Source organism: Ambystoma mexicanum, chromosome 3p (genome assembly GCF_040938575.1).
Source record: "Ambystoma mexicanum isolate Mex_15411 chromosome 3p, UKY_AmexF1_1, whole genome shotgun sequence".
NCBI classification, from domain to species: Eukaryota; Metazoa; Chordata; class Amphibia; order Caudata; family Ambystomatidae; genus Ambystoma; species Ambystoma mexicanum.
Window position 1 is genome coordinate 440,130,917 of NC_090925.1, and position 25,410 is coordinate 440,156,326.

Consider the following 25,410-nt stretch of genomic DNA (forward strand, 5'->3'; position numbering starts at 1 on the left):
ATTTCTGAAAATCAACCTTCCTTCCAGTCTAAAGTGGTATTCCACGCTGGAAGGAAACACTCTGAAATTCTATACCAATCCACAATCTGAAACTCCCACTACTATAGTCCAGAAAGATGTGAAATCAGCTCAAAGCCTGGCTGATATTCAGCAAATTGGAGAGCAGTTGTTCATCCCTGTTCAGTTAAATGATGGGAAGGACTCTGTTCTCGCTCGAGTGTGTGTGAACAACGGTAAGAGCTTCATCAGCGAAGCCATGTTTCGCCAACTCCCAAAAGATCCAGCCATTCCCACCTTCAAACTGATAGACAAGTGGGAAATGGACCTGGAAGCACCCAATTCAAAACATCTCCTGCCAAGCAGGTGTATGCTCAAAATCTCCATTGGCAACAAGAGCATAGTCCACAATTGTTGGGTCGTGCGAGACGTCCCTGCCGCCTTTTACTTAGGCAGTGACATTCTCAATCGCTTTGCCATTAGTTTGGACCTAATAAACTTCAAAGCTTGGTCCCGATTAGCGGATAATCCCATGGGCTTTGATGATCCAGAAAAAGCATTTAGGTCAGCTCAATTGCTACCTTATGCAGTTGAAATTCAGATCAAAGAGGAAGTCACCATCCCAGAAAGGACCCGACAATTCTCCCTGGAAGTGAAAGTTAAAAGGGGACAAGAGTTGAAAAACCCTGATGCTTACATACATCTAAATGCTTCTTTCCAACAGCAAGGGTTGGGGGTAAACCCAACTCCATTAGTCAACATAGAACATGACACCATTCTAATAGAGGTGGATAACAGCGACTTAAAGAGTATTACTCTAGCCGCAGGCACCATTATTGGAATGGCGGTTGATGACCGACATTTTTCCATCGACTTAGTAAATGAACTGTTAGGACCAATCCCCAAGGACTGTTTTGACAGTGACAGTGATGACAACGCAACACCAGACAGGATTTTTACCCGGCATGGGGGGAACTTCCTGGTGTACACTTCCTGCCCTTATGGTAAGGAAGATGTGACGTGTGACTTCAGGAGGGATGAGGTGATTTTCCAGGTCCATGAGGGCTGCCTTGCCCACCTGAAGCCTCCGGTCCAAATCAGCACTCTGACCAGGGACTTCTCCACCCAGCTGGAGGAGGCCGCGGAGATAGCCAAACCAGAAGTCTTTCCAGGCTTCAGGCAGATGGTGGAAGAGAGAGTCAACCTAGCTGATGCCTGTGTGACTCTGGAACAAAAGCAAAAGTTGAAACAAGTTTTCTTGGATTTCCAAGATCTCTTTGCGGTAGACTCATATGACTGTGGTCGCACCGACATCCACACAACAACAATCCCCACGGACCCTGGCATGACTCCTGTGTTTGTGAAGCAATATCGCTTGCCTCTCGCATCAATGGAGTCCCTTACTGAAATAATTAAGAACCTTGAGTCCCGGGGAATAATCCGTCCAGTCCACAGCACCTTCAATAATCCGGTGCTGGGAATATTGAAGCCAAACGGCCAGTGGAGACTCTGCGCCGACCTCAGGGAGCTCAATAAACGGGTCCATACTTCCCGATGGCCTCTGCCCTACATTGACCAAGGGCTGGCCCAGATCCAGGGGTCACAGGTATTCACAGCAATAGACCTGACCAATGGATACTGGACTGTGCCTGTCAGTAGGGAGGACCAATACAAGCTGGCTTTTACCTTTGGGGGCCAGCAGTACACCTGGACCCGGACTCCCTTCGGATACCTCAACTCCGGCAATGAATTCAACATTTTTCTACACAAGGCCATGCCTGACTTGGGTGCAAGGGGTAACCTGGCTTATGTAGATGATGTCCTCATCAAAAGTTCATCTTTGGAGGAACACATAGCGGAGATCCGTTATGTTCTGACACAGTTGAGGGCTGCCGGAGCAAAACTTTCCTTTCAGAAAGCACAGTGGTGTAAAACCCGTGTTAACTTCTTGGGGCATGAGATTACTCCTCAGGGTCTTTGTCCCCAGGAAAAGAAAGTGGAAGCACTTCAGAAACTGAAAGACCCCACAACTCTGCGGGAACTAAGGAGCCTCCTTGGACTGACTAATTACAGCAGAAAGTTCATTGAGGGCTATGCAGAGATCACCAGACCCCTGATTCATCTCCTGAAGGGGGGGGTCAAGTGGGAATGGGGTCCAGAACAAGCCGAGGCAGTAAAACAACTCAAAAGAAGCCTCTCACAAGCGCCTTGCCTAGCTTACCCGGTCAGAAACAAGGAGTTCTTCCTGGAGACAGGGTTCTCTAATACGTGCTTGACGGCAGTATTATATCAAAAGCATGACAAGGTCAATAAAGTAATCTCCTATGCGAGCAAAACTTTATCCTCTGTGGAGGAAAAATTCAACGATTGTGAGAAGGCACTCCTGGCAACGGTGTGGGCATTGAAGAATTACCGTCCGTTTATCCAGGGGGAACACATTATAGTGGAGACTCCACACCAGCCGCTGCAATATCTCCAAAGTGACAGAATCCGGGCCGGAAATGTGAGTAATTCCCGAATTACTTCCTGGATTCTGTCAATGCAAGGCTTTCCTGTGGAGGTCAGATATGGCCAAAATAAGAAGAGTCCCCTCGCGCAAGGTCTGGCTGACTTGCATGATTGTGCCAGAGAAAACTGTCTCGAGGACGAAAGTCTAAAAATAAAGGACAACATGGAGGCATACCTTAATTCCCCCCACAAAGTCTTTGAAGAGGACAAGTGTGAGGGAATGCCCACTGTGTATGTGGATGGATGCTCTTACCATGTTGACAACAACGGGGAGAAAGAACTGGTGGCCGGCGTAGGGAATGCATGGGTGAATGAGTCCCCAGAACCCTCCGCTGGATACAAAATTGGTCCCCGAAGTAGTCAGGTGGCAGAATTGATGGCTGTGCATCAGGCCATCCTCACTGCTGTCCAGCATCAACTCCACGAACTGGTCATAATCACAGATTCTGATTATGTACGGAACGGGTTCGTGGAGCACCTGGTTAATTGGAAAACCAGAGGCATGTTATGTGCTAACAACAAACCCTTGAAACATGGGAAGTTGATCCAAAACATTGATGATCTGGTCACATCGAATGGGATGACCATCTACTGGAAAAAGATCAAGGGTCATTCCAAAGTAGAGGGACCAGACAAAACTGGAAATGACTTAGCTGATCAGCTGGCCAAAACCGGGGCCATCCAAGGGGATCTAATTGAGATTGAGTCCCTGTTGGGGGAAATCCAGGTCACTGCCATCACTAGGTCCCAGACAAATGCTCACAACGACCTCTCAATTGCACAATGGAGTAAGGAGACCCCTGATGCTGATTTGATTACTGCTCAGAAGGGGGATCCAATAATTGGTAAATTTTACCAGCACCTTGAGGACCCTGAGAACTTTCCCCTGACGGATACCGATTACATTGGGAAAGAGGACCTAAGAGTGTTGATGAAATGTCCAAAAATGTTCCGAATCCAAGACGGTTTGTTGGTAAGGAAATCCAAAGCTGGCCACGATCAGTGGGTGGTTCCTACCTCATTCCGAAGCCTGATGTTAAGTCACGCCCATGATGCGGCCACCGCCGGTCATAGGGGGTTTCACACAACATTGGAAATCTTAAGAGAGGTTGCATACTGGCCACACATGGGGCAGGACCTCGACCAATACTTGAAGGGGTGTCTTGTGTGTGCACAGTTTCAGCCATCATCCCTCACACACCGTGCACCTCTCCAAAAGCGGGGGATGACACTGCCATGGTCAGATTTACAAATCGACTTTGTAGGCCCTGTGATTCGCTCGGCTAGGGGGAATAAGTACATGTTGACTGTGACATGCTTGTTTACCAAGTGGGTGGAATGTCTCCCAGCCCCAAATTGCAAAGCAGAAACTGCAGCTGCCTTGATGATTAACCACATCTTTTCCCGTTTTGGTCTACCTCAAAGGATTGAGTCAGACAGAGGTAGCCACTTCACCAGTGAAGTAATGACAAAGATGTGGGAGATACTGGGGGTCAAGAGAAAGCTGCATATTGCTTATAGACCAGCTTCTTCTGGGGCAGTAGAGAGATATAACCGGACAATTGTGAGCATATTAAAGAAGTTTGTGGCAGATTCTGGGCCAAGTTGGGATATCCGATTACCTCTGGTCCTAATGGCCATCAGATCTACCCCTTCATCTGCAACCAAAATGTCACCATTTGAGTTGATGACTGGGCGCAAGATGGTGCTTCCGCAGCATTTGCTCTACAGGACCCAAGAGCAGACACTGATAAATGCCTCCACTACTCATGAGTATGTAGAGAATTTAAGGAAACACCTCCAACATGCTTTTGCTTATGCTCAGCGGAATCTAGAAAGATCGACTGATAGCATGAAGACCCATTATGACCTGAAAACTTCCAGGAAGGAATATCAGGTGGGAGACCGGGTCTATCTATACAACTTCCAAAGGAACCAGGCCAAGCAGCGCAAATTTTTGCCTACATGGAAGGGACCCTTTGAGATCGTCGATAAGATCTCCCCTGTGGCCTACAAGATCCGCATCCCCAAAGGTGGTTCGGCAGAGGGGGAAGACAAGTGGGTCCACATAAACCAGTTGAAATGTTGCCATCCCAGGCACACTCTGCAACAACTGGAGGAATCCTCTGGAATCCTAGCGGGTACTGTATCAGACTAATTCAGTTCCAATCATAAAACCTACCACATCTAGTCTCTAAAATATTGTGATTTACATGAAACTGTCTCTAGTGATGCTGTTTTTTTTTTTTTCAAAATAAGAATGTAATATTTCGTTACGATGAAATGCATATGCTGCCCCACTATCTCAACAGTGGTGAAAAAAAAAAAATCGTCTATGAGTAGATATTGCCGCTCTTCCTTTATCATCCTAGGAGAGATGAAACCATGAAGGATGACCAAGAAGGACGATCCGGAGACCGGGAGCAAAGACACAACGGGCCCGGGGTACCGCCCAATCTTCCCATCAGGACCGGCGAGGAGAACTGATCGATCTGACCGGATGGAGAAGAAGATGCTGAACTGTGCCATCTACAGAAGAGGAAGAAGATTATGCGGACAGACCGGTGCGTGGGTCAAAACCCTTGGGCACGCGACTCCCCATCGACCCAAACTCAAAGTGCAGTCACGTGGGGGGGGCTTGTAGGGTGTCCTGACCCACGTTTAAGCTACCCTGCTACAACATTTGGTGTTGTGGGCTTAGGAAATTCAAGATGGCGGAAAACCCACATGTGCGCCGAAATCCAGGAAAGCTGCGCAGTTGTGCGCACACCAAAATGGTTACCTAACTTGCCACCCACCAGGGTAAAGAAAGGTCTTTGTTAACAAAATCCACTTTTACTGATGTCAAAAAGTTGCTGAAATCGTGACTCATTGGACCACTTTAAAGATTCAACCCTTTTTGTGGGGTTCCACATAACCATCTTACTGTAAGGAGCCCCATCAAAACAATGTTAAGCAAGGATTTACTACCATGTAAGAACCATTCCTGTTTAGAATGCATTAATCCAAGAAAATCCCAAAAATGGGTGCAGTACCAGTACTCACCACTATCCAAAAGCCGGCGTTTTAAAACCCACTGTGTGTTTTTCTGAAGGCAAGCAAAATGCCTATTTCAAACATTGCAATATGTGCAAAATATTTACTGAACACCAGCAGACATTTGGCAGAATGGAGTTTTGTGTGCCTACAAAATCTGGGAAATGAAGAGCCCAAAAACAATGCTTATAACAAAAATGCTATGGAGTCAGCAGCTTAAGCCTAACTGCAACTGGATTTAAAACCACCAAAATCGAAAATGTTAAATTAAATGAGTGACCTATGTTTGGTGTCACATGCCTTTGTAACTGTTGAAATGTCATAGTTTTGCACTTAGAATCAGCATTCTCGCTGCATGTGTAAAATTACAAGTTATTTTAAAAGCAACAAAAAGTTAGCTGAAGGTCTGGCTTAAGGAACTTGATTTTGCCTAGCAACGGATCCCATCAGCAGTGAAACTTGAGTCACCACTATGTTCCCAGGCCAACCTTCCTTTTGCTGCCCCCACTAAGGATATGCCATCTATCTGATAATTGAATTTCCTGTGCTCTGCCAGAGAGTGAACAAAGCCCTCTCCACTCAGGCAAAGGTTTTTATTACAGACGTCGTAAAAAGTGGCTTCCTCCTGGAGAAGCTGGGAGGGGCACTGCCTGTGAGAAGCAAGCTGGCTTGGCAGAAACTGGAAAGACTGGTTTCTGTACCATGTGACCTGAAAAGACACACCCCTGCAGCAAGGATATGGTTTTATAAAAAGGGGGATAATTCATAGTGCGGACATGTGAAAATTTTATAAATGATACCATAATTCTTGTGATTTTTCTGCCCACAGTTTAAGACGTGGTAGGAACCGGTGGTATGTTCAGGGGGGTTTTAGCGGAAAAGTGGATATTACTCTAAATGTGTGCATGTTAAAAATCTGAAACTTCATCAGTTAATGTCCCTACCCCCTGCACACATGTATGTAAAGTTGGGTCCATGTCAGAAATTGCAAAATCAGTTAAAAAGTGAAATATGTGCCAGTTCTGAATGCAAGCTCCCAGGAAGAGCAGAGTTTGAACAGGGGATACCTCCTGTAATGCATGATGGGTGCATATGATTTTAAAACAATATGTACCTCTGCAAATATGTATTTGTTTCAAATCTAGATTTGTGTGTAAGTTGACAGGAGGAGTGGACTTTCGGCAGGCTGTAAAATGACATCAATCTGACTCACAGTTCAGTTTGCCAATCAAGCGGAGGAATGGAAGCCTGACCAATGACGAATGAGAGGGGCAAGTCTAGTGATGCAACACACACACCCATTCTCAAGAAACAGATAAAAGCAGAGAGTCAGGACACATAGAGAGATTCAATTTCATCTGCCGCTGGAAGCCCTGCCGGAAAAATCCATACTTACCTCCATCAAACCTCTAGAGAGCCAAACTAGAGACTTCAATCTATCCAGAGCAGAGACCAGACCAGAGAGAAAGCAGTGCTGTGCCTAGCAGAGACCAGACCAGAGAGAAAGCAGTGCTGTGCCTAGCAGAGACCAGATCCGTGATGAGGCCCATTTAATTCAAGAATATAGTGTGAGTACCTAGAAAACTGTGCAGAACTAATCTCCTAGTTAAAATCATATAATTCAATCTATTTAATCTAAGTAGAACTGCCTCCTAACTGTCACTTGTCATTTTAGCTGCAAAAGCTGCACGTGTCTTTTTGAACTTTAAAATTTGCAAAACCAAAAACGACCTTTACTAAATTGCTCATATCTCCGCAACCGTTTGGGCTAGAGACTTGCAATAACTTTCATTTGGAAGCTAAGATCCTGGGCTTTCCTAGGACCCCAAAACGGTAGAGATAGTCCTTGCGGTTCCTCTGTAATAGCGCTCGGCGTATCCGCGAATTTTACCGCGATTTGCAAATTTCTTCACATGTAAAAACTGCTGCTGCTTGCCTTCCATTTGCCAGAAATTCATTTAACCTGCTAACTATCCCTGCCTCATTGCTAGTGTGAGCCTGGACTAATATTAACTAGATACCACTCACCCTGAACCTCTGAAAGGGAATTAACAGCATTTCCAGCATATTTCTCATCCATTGCTAACACATATAAAAGCATTTGGGCCTGTGTTTTCAAAACTCCTATCTGTTTTCTTTAAGCTTGCTGGGGTGAACTGATTTACAGTTGATTGCATTTCTGAGAACTGTGTGTTTTCCTTCCATTTCCTTGCCTTGCATCAAGGGGGGGAGGGGAGTAGCCAGAGAAAAGTGATTACATTGTTTGGTTGAAATCATATTGCGTATTTTCTGTACTGCATTCATTGAATATTGCATCCACCTGAGCTTACATAAAGCATTCTGTACCACCTTCTTCTTTTGTTCCTATTCACCTGTGTGTTACCTTATCCAGTTCATCTCAACTCATTAGTGATTATAAAGAAGTGTGCTAGTGCCAGATTCTCCGTTGTTAATATTTACCATATCAGATTAAGTGTGATATTCAATTATTAATTTATTAAAAAGTGTGATATATATTTTAATTTATCAAATAAACCTTTTAAACTTGCAAAACAGAATTACTTCTTGGCTCAGTGGGGTCAGGGGGATTCCAAGAGAGGGGTGTTATACAAGGGTAGTCATCCAGAACGCATGAACTGGACCTAAAGATATATCAATAAGGGTTTTCATTCAGTATTCTAGACTAGGCGTTAACTTGGCTGTAGTGCTGAATTGAATCCTCTTACAATGCAACAAGCTTTATTTGCGGCTTCTTCGTTGGGTGCTCTTCCCAGTGGTCGCAACAGCCTCTAGTCCCAAAACCCTTGCCTTTTAAGCAGGTTTCTCCCCATTCATGCACAGCCTAGGTTGTCAATAACACAACAGGGTGGTTGTCGTGAAAGGCTAGCAAGCCAGCCAATCAGGACTGCTCGCATTCAGGCACTCCTAGAGACAACGGACAGGGGAATTTCAGGAACCTCATTCACATCCTACTCTTTCAGATACACTGGAGCTAGAGGCGGGTTTCAGGACTGAAGCCTGCCAAAGGCAAAACCAACAGGGCTCAAACCTGGCGTGGCGTGCAGAGTAAAACCCTTGGGCTTGGCGCACAGAGTAAAACCCAAGAAAGACCTCACCAACAGAAAATGGCAAAAAAAGGCCAGGCCATTTTGACAAAATGGTCACCCATGGGTGATCTACTGCAGCGGAGAATTTAGCTTGCCGTAGAAATGCACAATGGTAGGAAAATTAAACTACTGTTACGAGCCATTTAAAGAATTGAGGCTAACAGAAAATGTTACATGGGTAGGTAGGAACAGGGGCTACTAAGTAACTCTCCCCCCCCCCACAGCACTCCACAGAAGATGGTGTGCGCTGGACCTACAAAGAGAAAAGGTAAGTAAAGTCAATTTGATGAGAAATTTGATTGTTATGTTTCACATTCTGGACTGTTTGAAGGACTTGTAGGAATGTACTGTTATTCTGCCTTGTCCCTCCCTCTTTCAGGCAATTTGATGCACTTTATGTGTAGGACGTATATGGATTTACAATCAATTAATCAATCAATCAATCAGTGATTGCTCACTGTCTGCCATTGTCGATGTGGGGTACACTGTACATGGTATGTTCTGCTGGTCAATGGCTGATCCTATGTTGGGTTTGATTTTGAGGTGTCAGGGGATTGGTGTGGTTTAACACACAGGAGGGTCCTTGAGTGCAATGTTCACATGTGATGTTACAGGACACTGAGGCTCACTTCATTTCACATGCATGTATTTGATGCATGTCCCTACTGACACAAACACTTAGCCAACCCCCCCCCCCACCAACTACGGCAACACCATGCACACACGTGCACCCAAATTGCCTTCTCAGGCATGCTGTGTCCCTACAATCCATGTTCCCTTCCAATTAATTGATCATGTACATGTATCACAGGGTACTATTTTGTTGATTGTACGTATTTTTCATGATGCTCAAGGGGTTTGCCCAACGCAATGCACACTCACTGTGATGTTCAGTGAGCGGTGTGTTGCAGGGGACACACACGCAGCACACAGTGTTTGTAATGCCAATTTGTTATTGTACAATATGCATGGCAACAGGTATTCTGACTTTTGTTGCTTGTATCACTGGTGCCATGCATTTGTGCCACAGTTTTCAGGGTGTGAGGTTTTGGTCAGTCATTTCTTCAGATTCCATGTCAGGTGTGATTGTCTGGTACCTATTTTCATTTGTCACATGGCACTTCATGCCTATTGTTTCATGTGTTGTGCGTATGGTTTGATGTTTTGCCGTTCCAAACCATAGCATGGTGTGGCAGACGGGGGTCATGGGGGTTGGGAGGGTTTGGGTGGCATACCAGTACTTTCATGCCCTGTTATGCAGGAGGGTGGGTGGGATATGCACCTTGCATGTGTTCCTTTTGGTCCCACGGGATTGGTTGTGTTTAAGTAGCTAGGGATGCACACAATGTGGCACTGCCGTGGACACATTCTAAGGGTGGTAAGGTTGTGACAGTTAACTGTCCCTTTCTCATCATCGATTGTCACCTGGTATGTGCCAGGCCTGTGTGCACTCCGCAGGGGTTGGAGTTTAATGTGGCCACAAGCTGGGTATGGGCTGCCTCGCCACATGCCCTTTCCCCTCCCATGCCCCACAGCCGTGCGTGTGGCTGGGGATGTGGGGGCACCACCATGTCCACCGGTACGCCCTGCCGTGTTGCAATGTTGTGCAGGACACATGCTGCCACAATAATCCTGCACACTACTGGGGGCGCATATAGTAGCTGTCCTCCAGAGCGGTCAAGGGAGCGGAAGCGTGACTTGAGCACTACCGAATGTGCACTCCACTATGGCCCTGGTTGCACTATGAGCTGCGCTGTACCTTACCTGGGGTGGTGTGGTGGGGTTCTGTATTGCCGTCATCATGTAGGTGCTCAGAGGGTAGGCACTGTCCCCTGGTAAGGTGATAATGGTTTTGATTAGTTGGGCTTGTGTATTTGTCTGTGTGTGACATGCATGCATGTGCACAGGCATTTTTACTCACCTACGAGCCATGTGTCGCCATGCTTCCCAGCTTCCAGGGCCCGGCTCAGGGTGGACATTCTGTATAGGAAACTGTCATGGGTGGACCCTGGATAGTTTGCATAGACAGAGGTGATGATTCCCTTGGCATCACATTCAACCTGCAAGTTGATGGAATGCCAGTGCTTGCGATAGATGTTTTCAGTGGCCCTAGGTGGACGTAGGGCCACATTGGTGCAATCTATGGCACCGAGCACTTTGGGGAAGTGTGCCACCCTGTATAAGTCCTGGACCATAGCCTGCCTTTCTGCGGGTGTTCTGGGCAGGTATATGTGGCTCCGGACTGAGGGCTGTGCAGTGATGATTGCCATCACCTGGTGTAGGCAGCGTGACTACGTGGGCTGTGAGACGCCCCCCACTATGGCAGTTGTCCACTGAAATGACCCAGTAGCCAAAATATTCAGTACATTGAGCCCCTTCTCCAAGGGGCTCAATGCTTGGCAGCACAGGGTGGGTGATGTGAGTTCATCCTCCCACTCAGTGACCAGCTCTAGAATGATATGAGGTGGAAACCTACACCTGCCATAGACCTCGTCATCAGGCATCCCAAAAAGGCTGGTCCTGGGCAGAGAAATGCGGGGCCTGGCTATTCTCCTTCTCCTGCGGTGTCCCACGATCACTGCTGCGAGGAATGGGACATTCATCGTAGCTGTATATGCTTGTTTGTTGTTTGCGCGCACTTTTATGCTGCACAGGGGCACTTCCACCTGCTTTTGTGTGGCAGACGTATTTGTGCGTGTGTTTTGACGTGCGTGGGTTTTCCCTATTTGATTCCATGAATACATGTTGTTCACTAGCGTGTGGGCGTTGCGTGTGTTTCCCAGCGGCACTTCCCATGTTACTCCTACATTTTCACGCATTGTTCCCCGTTCCCTGTGTTCCGCCCCCTTTTTAGGTGTGTGCGCAAGAAGTTGTATGCTTTCCCTGTTCCTGTTGTGCACGCGTTTGGAAAGTGCAGTGACGTGTAAGGTAAGCGCGAAATTGGCACACATCCGGGGAAAAACACGCGCAGGGCCTTCCATGAATCGCACGCGTGAGCTAGCTTTTTCACGATTGCGCCAGCTTGCGCCACAAATTTCAGCAAATAATTATTCCATGAATTACCCCATATATGTAGTGGTCAACAGACATGAAATGCTTTGTCAAATCAATTAAAAAGAAATATGAATATTTCGATGAAACTATCTTGTGATTTCTTTGAAACCAACTGGAATGGGATGACTGACTAAAGAACAGTGTTAGCTATAAACTCAAAAGGTCATTCAACTTAATTTGACCTTCGTTGCAGCCTCGTGCCTGGCACTTTTAAGAGTGCATGGATGTAACATTCAATTGCTGCGTCTATTTGGAGCTCAGGAATAAAAAAATAAAAAAAAGAAGTTATCACATCATTAGAGAGCTTTGAAATTAACATTTGGGCAAGAAATCCTATGGATTAGAAAACCGTGTAAAACTGAAACCTAGTATTAGAAAATGATGTCGCCTTTGATTGGCTGAAAAGTTTCAGCAGTTTCGAGGATAGTGCGGTATTGACTGGTACAAGCACCTGCGGCTTAATTAAAGTAGTAAAAGATCCGAAAACAAATCTATTGAGCTGTTTCAATGAGTGGACGAATGCCAGCACTAATTACACTGCCCGCAAAACTGGCAATCCATATCAAAACGTTTGAAAGTCTGCAGAGTGCCCAGGTTTAGTGACAAGAAGAACCAATATTTAACTCGGTGTTGTTTCGATGAGGGGAAAAAAGTCCTTCTAAGAAAGGATTGCCACAAATAGATGTTCTGTGAATGGTGATTTTTTCGTAATAATAAAATATCTCGGACTATTGATCCACTATTTGGCAAATGAAATATGCATTTTTGAAGATGGACATTGGCAGCCTGTGGTTTCTCTCTATCAGTGTAACTAATAAAATAAGCCGATTGGGCATCCTCGTTGTGCTGGGTTGCACATGACGAGAATGTGAGGTGCCTTTGGGTCTGGGTTTGGGTTCCATCTTGTGTGTATAAAGGCATTCATAGGCGTCGGGAACGTATATATTTTGAGTGAGTGCTTGAGTGTTACCTTGCCCGCTATGCTCTTGGTAAATAGGGAATCATTTGTTCTTGAAAGAAACGAAAAGCACAGGCCTTGAACGCAGCTCTTTTGACTAACTAGCGTCAAGCATATGCATATGTGCAGTGGTTTGTTGTGTGGAGATGGGACCAACAGCATAACACAAAATGTGAGCCAAGCAGAGGTGCTTCTCAGGCTCATCAACAAAGAAAGGGCTGCGCAACACTCCGCGCTGGCATGGATCACCACGCACGCGCAACGTCCATGATGATCATGCTGCAGCAGGCTCATACGTGCGCTGGACTAGGTGAAAGATTTAGTTATATTTTTTAGTCAAAGGTTACATCTTTCACCTAGCATAGAAACAAGGGGGTGTTGCCTGGCCTCTCAAACTCATAGGTAGCAGCCGCCAGTGTATTCTGGTGAATTCTTTAATTGGAAGGGTGTCAATATTTGCCACAAGTATGATAGAGAAACCGAGCATAGCAAGGGCGCTGGAACCAACAACAGGTGGTTTGGGGGGATTCTACCACAAAGAAAATGTTTTGAATAATGGGGTGAAATGGTGTATTATGCAGCATATTTTCTGTAAATAGTTGGGTAAAAGGCCAAATAGGTTCTAATCGGTTGTGTAGGGTGTTAGGCAGAATCATATGCAGTACCCTTTGGGAACACCACACACAATTAAGACTACAAGTGCAAGTACAAATTCACTTTTGGCACAAGCCTGTACTACACAGTAAATTGGTAGTCTTTATCACAAGAGTAAAGTGAGCAGTATCAGAAGTTACACAAAGGACAGCAATTGCTATGGTTCAAACAAACACTGACTCAAGGTTTCTGAGTGAAAGAATATACATTTATTTACACCATCAGTTATAAAACAGTTCACTAATATAAACCAGCAGAAAATCACAATCTTAATACACTACACATCACTCAATGAATTCGGGACAAGTTAACCACAAAATGAAGTGTGAGCAAAATGGAACTCCAGCAATTTAAAAAGGGAGGGAAAGACAAGGTTATTCAAAATCAAGCAGCACCAACAAGTAAGTAGGCAGGGGAATCTAGAAAAGGCTTACTACAACAAGGATTCAAATCAATAGGCCTCGGCCAATGTTAATGGTTCAGAGTCATTGCAGAGGATCACACAGTTCAGAGTAGTTCGCGTTTAAGTCTTTACCAAGAGTTCGAAACGAAGTTGGTCGGAAGAAAATTTATTTAAAAGAGTAGAGAAAGACAAGCCCTCGGATTAGCGATTTCACTGCGGTCAGGTGGAACGAACGACCAGATTTGAACAGTACCTTAGTCGAAGAAGAATGCTGTAGCTGAGGCAGAAGTTCCTGGTAGGTTCTGCAGGCTCAGGGTTCCTGAAGCGACTGTCGGACTGACAAGAAGGGGGAAGACTGGAGGGTCCTGCACTGCTCAGGGGAAAAAAACAGCAGCAGATTAAAGCACCGATTAAAAGGTGCACTCCTTAAAACCCAAACAGGATCTGGTCCTCCTGGCTATCCAGTTTACTGCAGCGGTGCACAGAAAATTTGACCAGGTGAGGGAGGCCTTGCTTGGTGTTTGGCGAACTGGTTGGTCCCACCAGCTCATGGGAAGAAGATTCCTTGCAGATCTTCTGTGTCGTCGAAGTTTAGGAGATTCAGATCCGCAGCAGGGCTTCACCGGGAGGTTCAGTAGTTGCAGTCATTCTCTTCCTTCAGCTTCTCTTTGGTTCTCTCAATCTAGTGGCGACTCTGCCTTCCAAGTCCAAGAGACCTGCTTTTTATGCAGTTTTCCCCCATTCTCACAGGCTGGCTGTCAATCACACAGCAGGGAGGCTGCCTGGCTGGACAGTCACCGAGCTAATCAAACAAGAGCGTGACTTGGATCTCCAAGGAGACCCTGTGCAGGGGGCCTAAACCCCCTCCTTCACATCCTGTCCACCCAGACACTCGGGTGCCTAAGGAGGGCTTCTGTGCAGAAGCCCGCCAAATGACGGCAAACAAATGAACCAAACCTGGTTTGGTACGCAGAGTAAAACTCGAGAAAGACCTTTACAAAAAGAAATGGTAAATAAACCCAGCCAGAACCAAATAAAATTAAAAGGGGTCCAGCAGATTAAAGTTCAAGGCTACTAACATAGCCGAAACAAGAACCAAGGCTATTTTCATAGTCCACGGTAGGAAAAAAAATGGTAGATACCACTGCCACCAGCCAACTCTTAAAGAAAGGGGAATGACATAATGTTCTATGAGAAACAGACAAAAAGGGATAACTATTAACCCTTTCCAGTACTATATGGAAGATAGTTTGTACTGGGTCTGTACATTTAAAAAGACTAATAAAGTCAATGGCAACTTTATATGTTCTGGAAAACAGCAATCAGTTCCAGAAAATGGAGTTTGAAGTGGGAAGCCTGAACTAAAGGTGCTGTGTGACACGCAGTAAACAGATGATGCCTATGGAGTAGGTGAGACTTCACAGTCTATGAACACAAAAATGTAAAACACACAGCAAAACACATGTAAGAGTGGAAAAAAAGGCTCACACTCTTACCAGGTGAACAAAAAAAATCCTAGAAATCCAGCAAAACTGCTGAGGGATTCAGTAGGTAAGGGAAATTAGCCATTCTGGAGAATTCTCCCTAACATAGGTTAACAGGAGCATATCCCAAAACATGTTCATGCCTTTCCCCCTAATATAAAAAACATTTTCCCATTGGCTGTGCCATACATTTCCATGCTGGTTGCACTAATATATGCAAGTATTCCAATATAAGAACATACTCATGTTTGCTTTTCCCATAATGCCAGTTATGATACTATAAGAAAACATGTACAGGCTGGCTCTGCCCATATATGCCAGTACTCCACGTAAGCACGTACTACTGTTTGCTTTGCCAATGTAGTACAGCCTAGACATGCAATAACATGTATCACACTTGCTTTATCGAACATGCCCAGTAAAGAAATGTCACGCCATAGTAAGAAATCTCTAGGCTGGGTGCCCTAAATACCAGTCAAGGTAACACTTATCATGCTTATCATGCCTGCTTTATCATAGAGGGCCAGTAAAACATGTTATGCCACAGTAAGAAATGGCTAGACTGGCTGTCTCTCTGGGCTCTCGCACTCCTTTCAGGCAAGGACCAGGAAGAGGGGAGATCGTCCTGGTTCCTGTCTGACTTGCGCCGCAGAGGCAGAAGGCCTCTTCCCACGCTATCTGCTGTAGGCCCCAGCCCAGCCCTAGCCCTGACCTATTAAGAGTATGGGCTGAGGTGGGCTCACCCTGGACATGGGTGCTGGGGGCCCACCACACCATGTGTGCTGTGGGGGGCTGTGGGGAGCCCACTACGCCAGTGGATGGGGCAGATGTCAATGTAAGGTAAGGAAATCTGCATCTGATATTTGCTTGGGAGCAGTGGTGCTGGTTTTTAATTTTGTCTATTAGGTGGGTATGTAAGCATTGCCTAAAAACAAAACTATTGTCATGGGAAGTTAAGATAGGAGTGAGATGACATATGAGGAGGCACACACAGCCTGTACGTGTTGTTTGGTTATTCATACTCATGGCCATGCTCATACCTCTGCCCATTCCCTTCGGCTCTCTAAAGCAGTAACATCAAACTTTGTTCTGTGAAGGACCTGCCCGTATTTTTCAAAGCAGCCTTTTGAGAGTTAATACTTTGATAACAGCCATACATTTGTATTTGTATTTATGTGAAGAACACATTTGAACAGATAACTTGCAATAGCACATTTACAGATGGCTGAGGCATTTCCATGAAGGGTGCCTGTACAATGGCACGAAGATGATAACATTAAGTGAGTCACTTTATGAGAGTATACAAAAGTGGGATATATATCCGGGCCAAAAAGAAATCAACAGAAAAAAAGAAACACATATATATATATATACACACAAATAAGTGACTTACAAAAGTAACATTAACCTAAGGGGACAAGTGCTTCAAACTAAAGAGGAGTACTATTTAAATGTACAAAGAGTAGGAGAAGGAACTTGAAAAGAGAGTGGTTGTTCATGGAGAGCCAACCAGTATGTTGTTGGTAGGTAAACGTGGGGGAGGATTTGGGTAGGTTGTAGAGAGTGTGGATATCAAAGTTGAGTACTTTTTCTAGAGGGAGGAAGGAGTAGATAGGAAGGCCAAGGAGTGTACGTGATCAGTAGACAAGTTTGCTGAGTGTGAGAGTGGAGATTAGAGTTTTTGTTGCGTGGGTAATGAGAAAAGGACACATTTCAGGAATGTTGGGGAGGTTAATACGAGCAGCAGAGGCAATTTTTATTTATTTATGTATTTTCACATTTATTGATTGACTGATGATTGTTTATTTGCTATACATTGATACACAAGTGTTTCATAAAGCACGCTAAACCCAAGTGCATCAAGGCGCTGATGTAACCAGTTAAATGAGTTGCAAAAAAAATAAACAAATCCAGTTCTGTTTCAGGTAGCCACGCTAATTAATTGTTATACAAAGAGCCACGTTTTTAAAGCTTTCCTGAAGATCCAAAAGGATTGTTTGGCTCATAGTGCAGGTGGCAGGGCGTTCCAATGTTTATTTGCAATTGTCGGGAAACTTGAGCCTCCTGCCTTTGTCCATTTGAATGTCGCCATGATAAGTCTGTGTGTATAGGCCAGTCTGGTAGGTCTGGAGGATTGAACTTTGAGGATTTTTCCTGAGAGGTGTGTGGGGAGCAGTTTTGGTGAGGCATCTATGTGTGATTGATAATAGTAGTGATGAATTGCTGCAGCCGTAGGCCGCAATAAAAGAGGATCGCAGAGATGCAAGACTTGGATTAGGGAGTAAGAAGGTCTGGTGGGAAGGGGGTAGGAGAGGGAAGGTGAGGGATGGCATTGGAAAACAGAGAAAGATCACATTCTTTTTTGAAGAGCGTAGCATGAACCAGCAGAGCGCCATCCAGTAATAATTTGCAGTTGGAAAGTTTATATTTTGTTCTGAGATGGTGGGGTGAAGGAGGGAAAGAAGAAACGCATTTTAGAATCATTAGCAAAAGGTGATAGCGAAAGCCAAAGGATGAGATAAGTCGTCCTAGGGCATAGGTCCTAGGGCATCGGTATAGAGGGTGAAGATCAGAGGTCCAAGGACTGATCCTTGGGGGATACCCACAGAGAGTGGTGGTTTCAAAGGTTTGTGAGTTCAAAGAGAATTTTAAGGATCAACCTTCCAGGTAGGAGGTGATCCAGACAAGAGCAGATTTGTGAAACCCATGTTTCTGGTGAGTGAGAAGTAGAGAGTGGTGGTCGACAGTGTCAATAGCGGCAGAAAGGTCCAAAAGTACAAAAGAGAGTTTAGACTGCTGAACTTTAGAGAGGATGTTAGAGACATTCATGAGTACAGTCTCGATGGAATGTTTACTATTGAAGTGAGATTGAAGTGGATCTCCAAGGGCATTATCCTCAAAGTACGTAGTGATCTGGTTGAAGACCAAATGCTCAAGAACCTTTAAATAATGGGATAGGAGAGAAACTGGGCAATAGTTTGCTGCAACATTTAGGTGGGCAGGTGGTGTCTTCAATGGGTTTAGACAGTTGCAGATTTGAAGGAGACAGGAAAGAGTTCAGCGCAGAGAGAGACATTAAAGAACTCAGAGAGGTAAGGGCAAGGGATTGAGACCAAGGGGCGCATTACAAATTTGGCCAAAAATGGTGGTAATTAAGTGGTAACAAGGTTACCACTGCATAACCACTGCATTACCACTGCATTACCGCACCGCTGAACTACAGGTTTGGAGGCAAGGCAGAGGAAAAGCCTCTTGCAGAATGCTGGAGGTAATTCCTCTGCTTTACTGTCAGAAACCTGTCAAATTGGCAGAATTAATTACCTCTGCTGGTATTTCTGACAAAATATCCATGGTAGCCTTATGGACTCCAAACAATTTGGACTAACACTGCACACCACCACCTCCACCGGACCAAAGGCAGTAAGTGTAAATCCATTTGGTGGTATTTCAGCAGATTTACTGCTGAAATACCATCAAACTTGTAATGAGTCTTCCACCAATTGGGCAAAAGGGTACATAGGAACACATGATGGATTATGATATGATAGGCCATTTATAACATGCCTGTACACAAGTGTTTCTAGGCGCAACAAGACAAAGGAGGGAAGACAGGGGGAGGTCAAGACAAACAATCTTACTAGGCCTTGTGTCATTCAGATTGTGCAAGTGCGACAACACAAAGTGCAGGGGGAAGGGAGAGGGGGAAGTGCCAGGGAGAGGGAGGTGGTAGTGCAATCAGGGCAACATTGCTCTGAGTAAGTACAGCCAGGGTAGCTTGGCTCCAGTTAATTGCAAGGAAGCAATAGTTTGCTGGGATGTTTAGGTGAGGAGAGGGTTTCTTCAATGGGTTGGCATTGCAATGGATGGGTGGCAATTCACTAGGCGAGGTAGGGTACAAGTAGTCGAGAGTAGAAGAAGTAGTGGGGGTGGTTGAGAGAAGGAGGGTTGGGTAGAGAGAGAGAAGAGGGCTGAGAGAGTTTCGTGAATGTTAGAGATTTTAGAGGAAACGTAGTGAGGAAAGTCATTAGCAGAAAGGGAAGAGGTTATAGATATTGGATTGAGAGGTGTGAGCAAAGATTGAAGGGTAGATGAACATTTGCAGGGCTAATTGCAAAGTTAGAATATTAGGTTTGTGAATTAGGAGGATTTGGCAGAGTCCAGTGCAGAGGTAAGGGCCAGCAAGGGCATTTTTGTTGGCTAGGAGACGGGTAAGTGTCTGTAATTCATGCCAGTGCCTTAGGTCATGCAGCATGTTTGGAGTGTATGCATTTCAGAGGTGATTCAAGGCTGAGGACGGGGATGGGAAGTTGTGAACATAGAAGCAGTAGAGAGTTGGTCAAAAGGAGTCATAAGGGCATATGAAAGTCAGAGAAAGCACGATAAAATGTAAGAGGCATGAAAAGGAAAATGAGACAGGTGAGAGGTACTCACATTACTAAGGTAAGGAGCAAGAAAGACCTTCTGGACTTTCTTCTTAGTCATTGAAGAGGGGAGATGAGGAGTAGAATGTTGAAGGACCAAGATGTTAAAGGGAACAATGGCTCGATCAGAAGGAGAGGGGTCAATGAAGAGGTCAGAGGAGGAAGTTTAATTAGCGAAAACAACAAGGTCAGGAGCATTCCCATCAGAGTGGGTAGGCTGGTCATGAAGTGAGTAGAGAAAGTGTTCAGAAAGTAGGGAGTTAAGTTAAAGGCAGTTGGCGACAGAAGTCTTGGGGGAGCTACATTGTAATATAAATGTATTAACCATGTGTGCACTGCATCTGAAGTTCTGTTAAAAACGAGCAGTGGCAAAGCCAACACTTTAGGCTTGTATATAGCCATTTTAGAGTCACTGCAATAATATGCCCAGCTATTCACACCATGTTCCAGGTTTTAAGGTTTCATGAGCGAGTTGTATTAGGGCAGTGTCTGACAAATGCCTATTGCATGCCCACAAAAAATCCTGGTGTGCTGTTGAATGTGAGATGTGGTGAGTGGTGCTTGCTCATATTCAGATGCATGTTATATTTTGTTTAAAGTGCAACCTACAAAATTAATTAGAAACAATCTTTGAAACAGCATGCACACATTCTGGGGTGGTTATCGATATTTTGGAAATAGTAAGTATAACCAATATAAGAAACACCTTTTGTCATTTGTGAACTGTTCCACCAAAACATGTTTTATATTATATTGTTTTATATTATTTATTATATTATATTACATTATATTATATTATATTATAATATATTAGATATTACATTATATATCATGTAACATCCATTAAAATTAGATTATTTTCTAAAATTTCATTTAGGTCTATAACTTGTTTGAGCAACTGAGGGACCTGTAGTCTGTAAGGCAATGGTCTTGTTTGGCTATGCAAAAACATTATTGAGTCTGTTGAATATATGTAATGTCCATCCTTAAAAACATGAGCATCCATTTTGAAATCAAGTAAATGTAGTATTATGTTTGTTATTTACTTCTGTATAAAAAGTCAAAATGTTGACTAACATGCACAATAAAAAAAAACACAAATCAAGTATATTGCTGTTTTTGTCCCTTGAATATAAAGACCTTAGTTACTAATACTTGTAGTCATTGTCTTCCTTGAAACCCTTCCACCCCAGCCACTGAATAATAAGTTGTGAGGGGAAGAATGAGGAGTCAGGAAGGTAAACCTTTATACCCATAGGAAGAGGGCTTTGGAATGTTTCAACAAGTAATAGGGGATGACATGTATACATGTGTTTTCACTGTTCCCCTCTTACTTGCCCATCTCATGACTAAACATTCTGAAACATCCTGAATCATCCACATAACCTAGTAGGGCATAAGATGATCATTGCTCCTCCAATACTTTTGTTTCATTTTCTTTGACCTTCAGCTGTTTCATGTTAAGTGGAATATCTGCTGGGATTTTCTTTTCACCTCATTGTGGTGTAGCTCTCCCTGCTCTCTGTCGTCCATAAGGGGAGCTGATGCATGAATTGCCCAAGCATACCCGTGGTGTGCATTGTTAGTTCTCGACCCTTGAACTGGGTATGTTGGGCAAACATGTGCCTGACCAGCTTGGCAGGGTTCAGCTGGGTAGGTCTCACAGGTCAGTCTACCTGCTTTTGTTTCCAGTCGAAGGGACTCTGGTAGGAGGGTCACTTTCCTGCTTCTAGTTGCTGGAGTGCTCAGTTTGGTGGGTTGTGGTGGGGCCCTCAGGACCACCAGTGTCACAGTGGGTAGGTAAATGCACCCTTGTAGAGAGGGCTTATTCCTCACATATAGCTGCTTCTGCCATCATATCTAGGTAGCATGTATTGTTATGGTATGTTACTAAGCTGAATTGGAAGGACTGCGTGCATCATACCTGGCAGTACCCAATAGGTTAGACAGGGGACTGGTGAGAATGGGTCCCATTACCAGCTGCGAAGAAGGAGGTGCTGTGAGTAATCCACTTTCAGTTCAGTGACTACAGCTCCTCCCCTCATTCATCTAAAATAGGAAGGATAGATCTTCCATTAAGTGAAAGGCTTTAATCAGAGAGACATCATAAAAGGAACATAGAACTGCTTCTCTTAAAAGTAGGAGTAATGCTCGTCATGGGGGGATTCTCCACCTATTCCTTTTCTGCTTCCTCCTTGTCTTCACACCCCAATCAGAAATACAGTGATCAGGAGGCTGTAGGCAGGGTATTGAAACATGTCACCTCAATGATCTATTTCAGGTATGAAGGGGCCTCTTCCCTAAAGCCTAGGCCAACCATTTTCCAATTAAATAAGAACATCAAAAAGTTCTCCCTAAGTAAGTACGTAATAAGATCCTGCTGGAATGGAAAAAATACAAACTGACTTTGTATCTCTTGGTGCATGGGACAATTGTATTCACCTAGAGGGTAGGGATGGAGAATGCCCAATGCCATAGAGGCATATTCCTTGTTATCCATCCTCACCAAGAATCCATCTATGTTTCCAAAGAATCGGCAGTTCAGAGAAGAATATCAACATGTCACTGTGGAAGAGCTAGGCAGCACATGACTCCTTGCACTCCACAACCTGTTCTTCATATACAGCATGGTCCCAACCAGAAGATATCCAGGAGCTCTACGCCCACCTTAAGAGTGGCTGAAAAGCTCTGCTCTATTGGACTCCCTGCACCATTGAGTAGAATTCCTGTCAGACTTTGATTACATCGGGGTCTAAGCAATCTCTCTGTTCATGTGGTCATGGCCAGTTCAGCAGACCCTCCCTCCCCAGGTCATGCCTGGTTCCATTAGTCTGTAGGCAGGACCAAACCTTCCTTCACAATCCGGCTACATACTCTAGAAGATCAGAGCAGCATAACCTCCTAAAACTTAAACTGCTGACAGGCAAGTCCCTCTCCCAGCTGCCGCAGTGAGAAAAATGTTCAGTCTATTCAAGGATACATGGCTCTCTTCTGACACAGATCCATGATATGTTTTGCAGGAAGAGTACCAATGAAATAAAATCCCTTCAGACACAGGTATCTTGGACATATTATGCAATGTAAATTCAGCCCCAGAATGATATGAACTGAGACACCATGCCAGGCCTCTACTCCAAGATTAAAGCTGGCTGATGAATGAGAACATTTGGAACATGCAGGCTAGCCCAAAACACTTATTTTCATACGTGAGGCCTAGTGAATGTGGAAAATGGGCCTCACTTAACAAAATGGAAAGGTACTCAGGTGAAGGAAAGCATGCCTTAGAACTGTAATATTGCTAAATGTGTCCAATGGATTCCAAAAAGACATGTAGTGTTGCAGATGCTGACTTCATGTAAACTGGGAAAAGGCACATTTTGACTGAGGAAGACAAAAAGCAGCATGTTACATTGACTTCTATGCAATAAAAGACTGTGATCTAAAAATGTAAGTGAAGTTGTGACTTATATATAAAAGTGAAGCCAAGTGACATATTTAATTTGACACAAAAAGAAACACTGACTTTCCAACATATAAAGTGACATTTAAATGGAAAGTCCTACTTGGAGTTTTAAAGTGGACATTGGTTTCCTCTGGTAAATAATGGCCTATGTGTGGACAATACAGAATGAAGACTCATGTTTTTTTTAAGTGTTAGACTAAAAAAATAAATTACACATGGACAGAAAGCCCCGATTATATGTAAACTGCTACATGTAAAACACATCTTTTTGATTTAAAATGCCATTTCTTTCAGAATTATATATGCAGATTGCTTATGCAGCTTCTCCCACTGAACTGCTGGGCTGTGTAGCTGGATCTCTGATCCCAGATATCTTTGGTTGGTGCATGAAAAGAATGCAGGCCTGCTCAGTCACAAGGCTGGCAAAAAGCAAAGAAAAATACAGTTTTAGATCAAATTCATGGAGGGATCAGATAAGAAAATACAGGCCTGACCTCTCTACCCATAAACTGTGCATTAGCTTCAAACAGAGGCTGGAATAACATTAGAATCACAGACTCATGCCATTTGACGTTCAAGAAATGAAACTCACTCTTTTGCATGATGGAAACTTAAGGATGCCCATATCAATTAATTGCCATTTGAATAACATTGGACTAATTTTCCTTCATAAAAAGAGAATTGTGCGCCCCAGGAAACCCATCCAGGACTCGTATTAAACATCACAATAAACCTGTTGGTTTGATGTAAATATCAACAGCATGCAATGTGAGTAATTTGAGATAGAAATAAAAATGTGATTTTGACACTACTATACTTGACAGAAATGTATAACTTGGTGAGCTGATAGAAAGTAACATTAATATGTGTTTTGTGAAGTCTGATGTCCATAACTATTTGAGTATAGAGTGAATGGAACAGAGAGAGTGGATGGAACGGACAGAGTGGATGGAACAGACAGAGTGGATGGAATGGATGGAATGAACGGAATGGACGGAACAAATGGAATGGACGGAACGAATGTAATGGATGGAATGGATAAAGTGGATGAACAGATGGAGTGCATGGAACTGATGCAGTGCATGGAACAGATAGAATGGCTGGAGTGCATGGAATGGATAGAGTGCATGAATTGGATAAAGGGCATGGAATGGATGGAACGAATGGAGTGGATGGAATGGATGGAGTGGATGGAACGGATAGAACAGATGGAGTGCATAACATGGAGGGAGTACATGGAGCGGATGGAGTGCATGGAACGGATGGAGTGGACGGAACGGATGGACTGGATGGAACAGATGGAGTGGGTGGAACGGATGGACTCCGCAGAACGGATGGAGTGAGCAGAACGGATGGAGTGGACAGAACGGATGGACTGGATGGAACGGATAGAGTGGATAGACTGAACACAGCGGATGTAACTGATGAAGTGTGTAAAACACATGGAACAGAACAAATTAATAAAAAGGCTGGAACAGATGGAACACACTAAACAGATGGGAAGGATGAAATGGATCAACAGATTGGATGATTTATGTAGATGAAGGATCGAATGATGGAATTAATGGAAAAACTAGTAAACTAAATGATGAACCAGATGAAATGTATGAACAGACGAAGCTGATTGAAGGGACATAGTGAATAAACAGATAGAATAGATGGTTCACATGTGCTCTCAATCTCAAGCACCTTACTGAAAACCACCATATCACACCAGCAAAATGACTCTCTCCTATACACCACCACTGAACTAGAACACAGCGATACTGTGACATATTCGGTATAGCTGTTCTCATACTAACACCCGCCACATACTCCTCATCATCCTAATTAAACACAGCTAGCTCAGCACACCCTGCTAGCCTATGTGTCTCCTCAAACCTAACGCAGCCAGAATTCATTCTGGGTATCAACCCACCAGAATGAACACATATTCCTGACCTCCCAACCACCACACCTACCAAAAAGAAGCAGCTATGCAAGTGCCACACCAGCTGAACACATATCCGGTGCACCCACGTACCTTAAGACCCTCTCTCTCTCTCTCTCTCTCTCTCTCTCTCTGTACTGACTTGAACTACGGTTCCCGAGGACGTTCAACCTACCAGCGCTTTGAGATCATACCAATCATACATAAGGCACTGTATAAATATAAAGTAACATAACATAACATAAATGAATAAAGTGCAAACAATTATAGCTCACTCCAGGAAGGTCATGCCACAGCAATAGTAGTGTCCCCAAACCCAGCATAAATCGCGGGATCAGTAAATATATATTTTACGGTGGTTATCTATAAATTGAAAAAAGCTGTCAAGTTGTGAC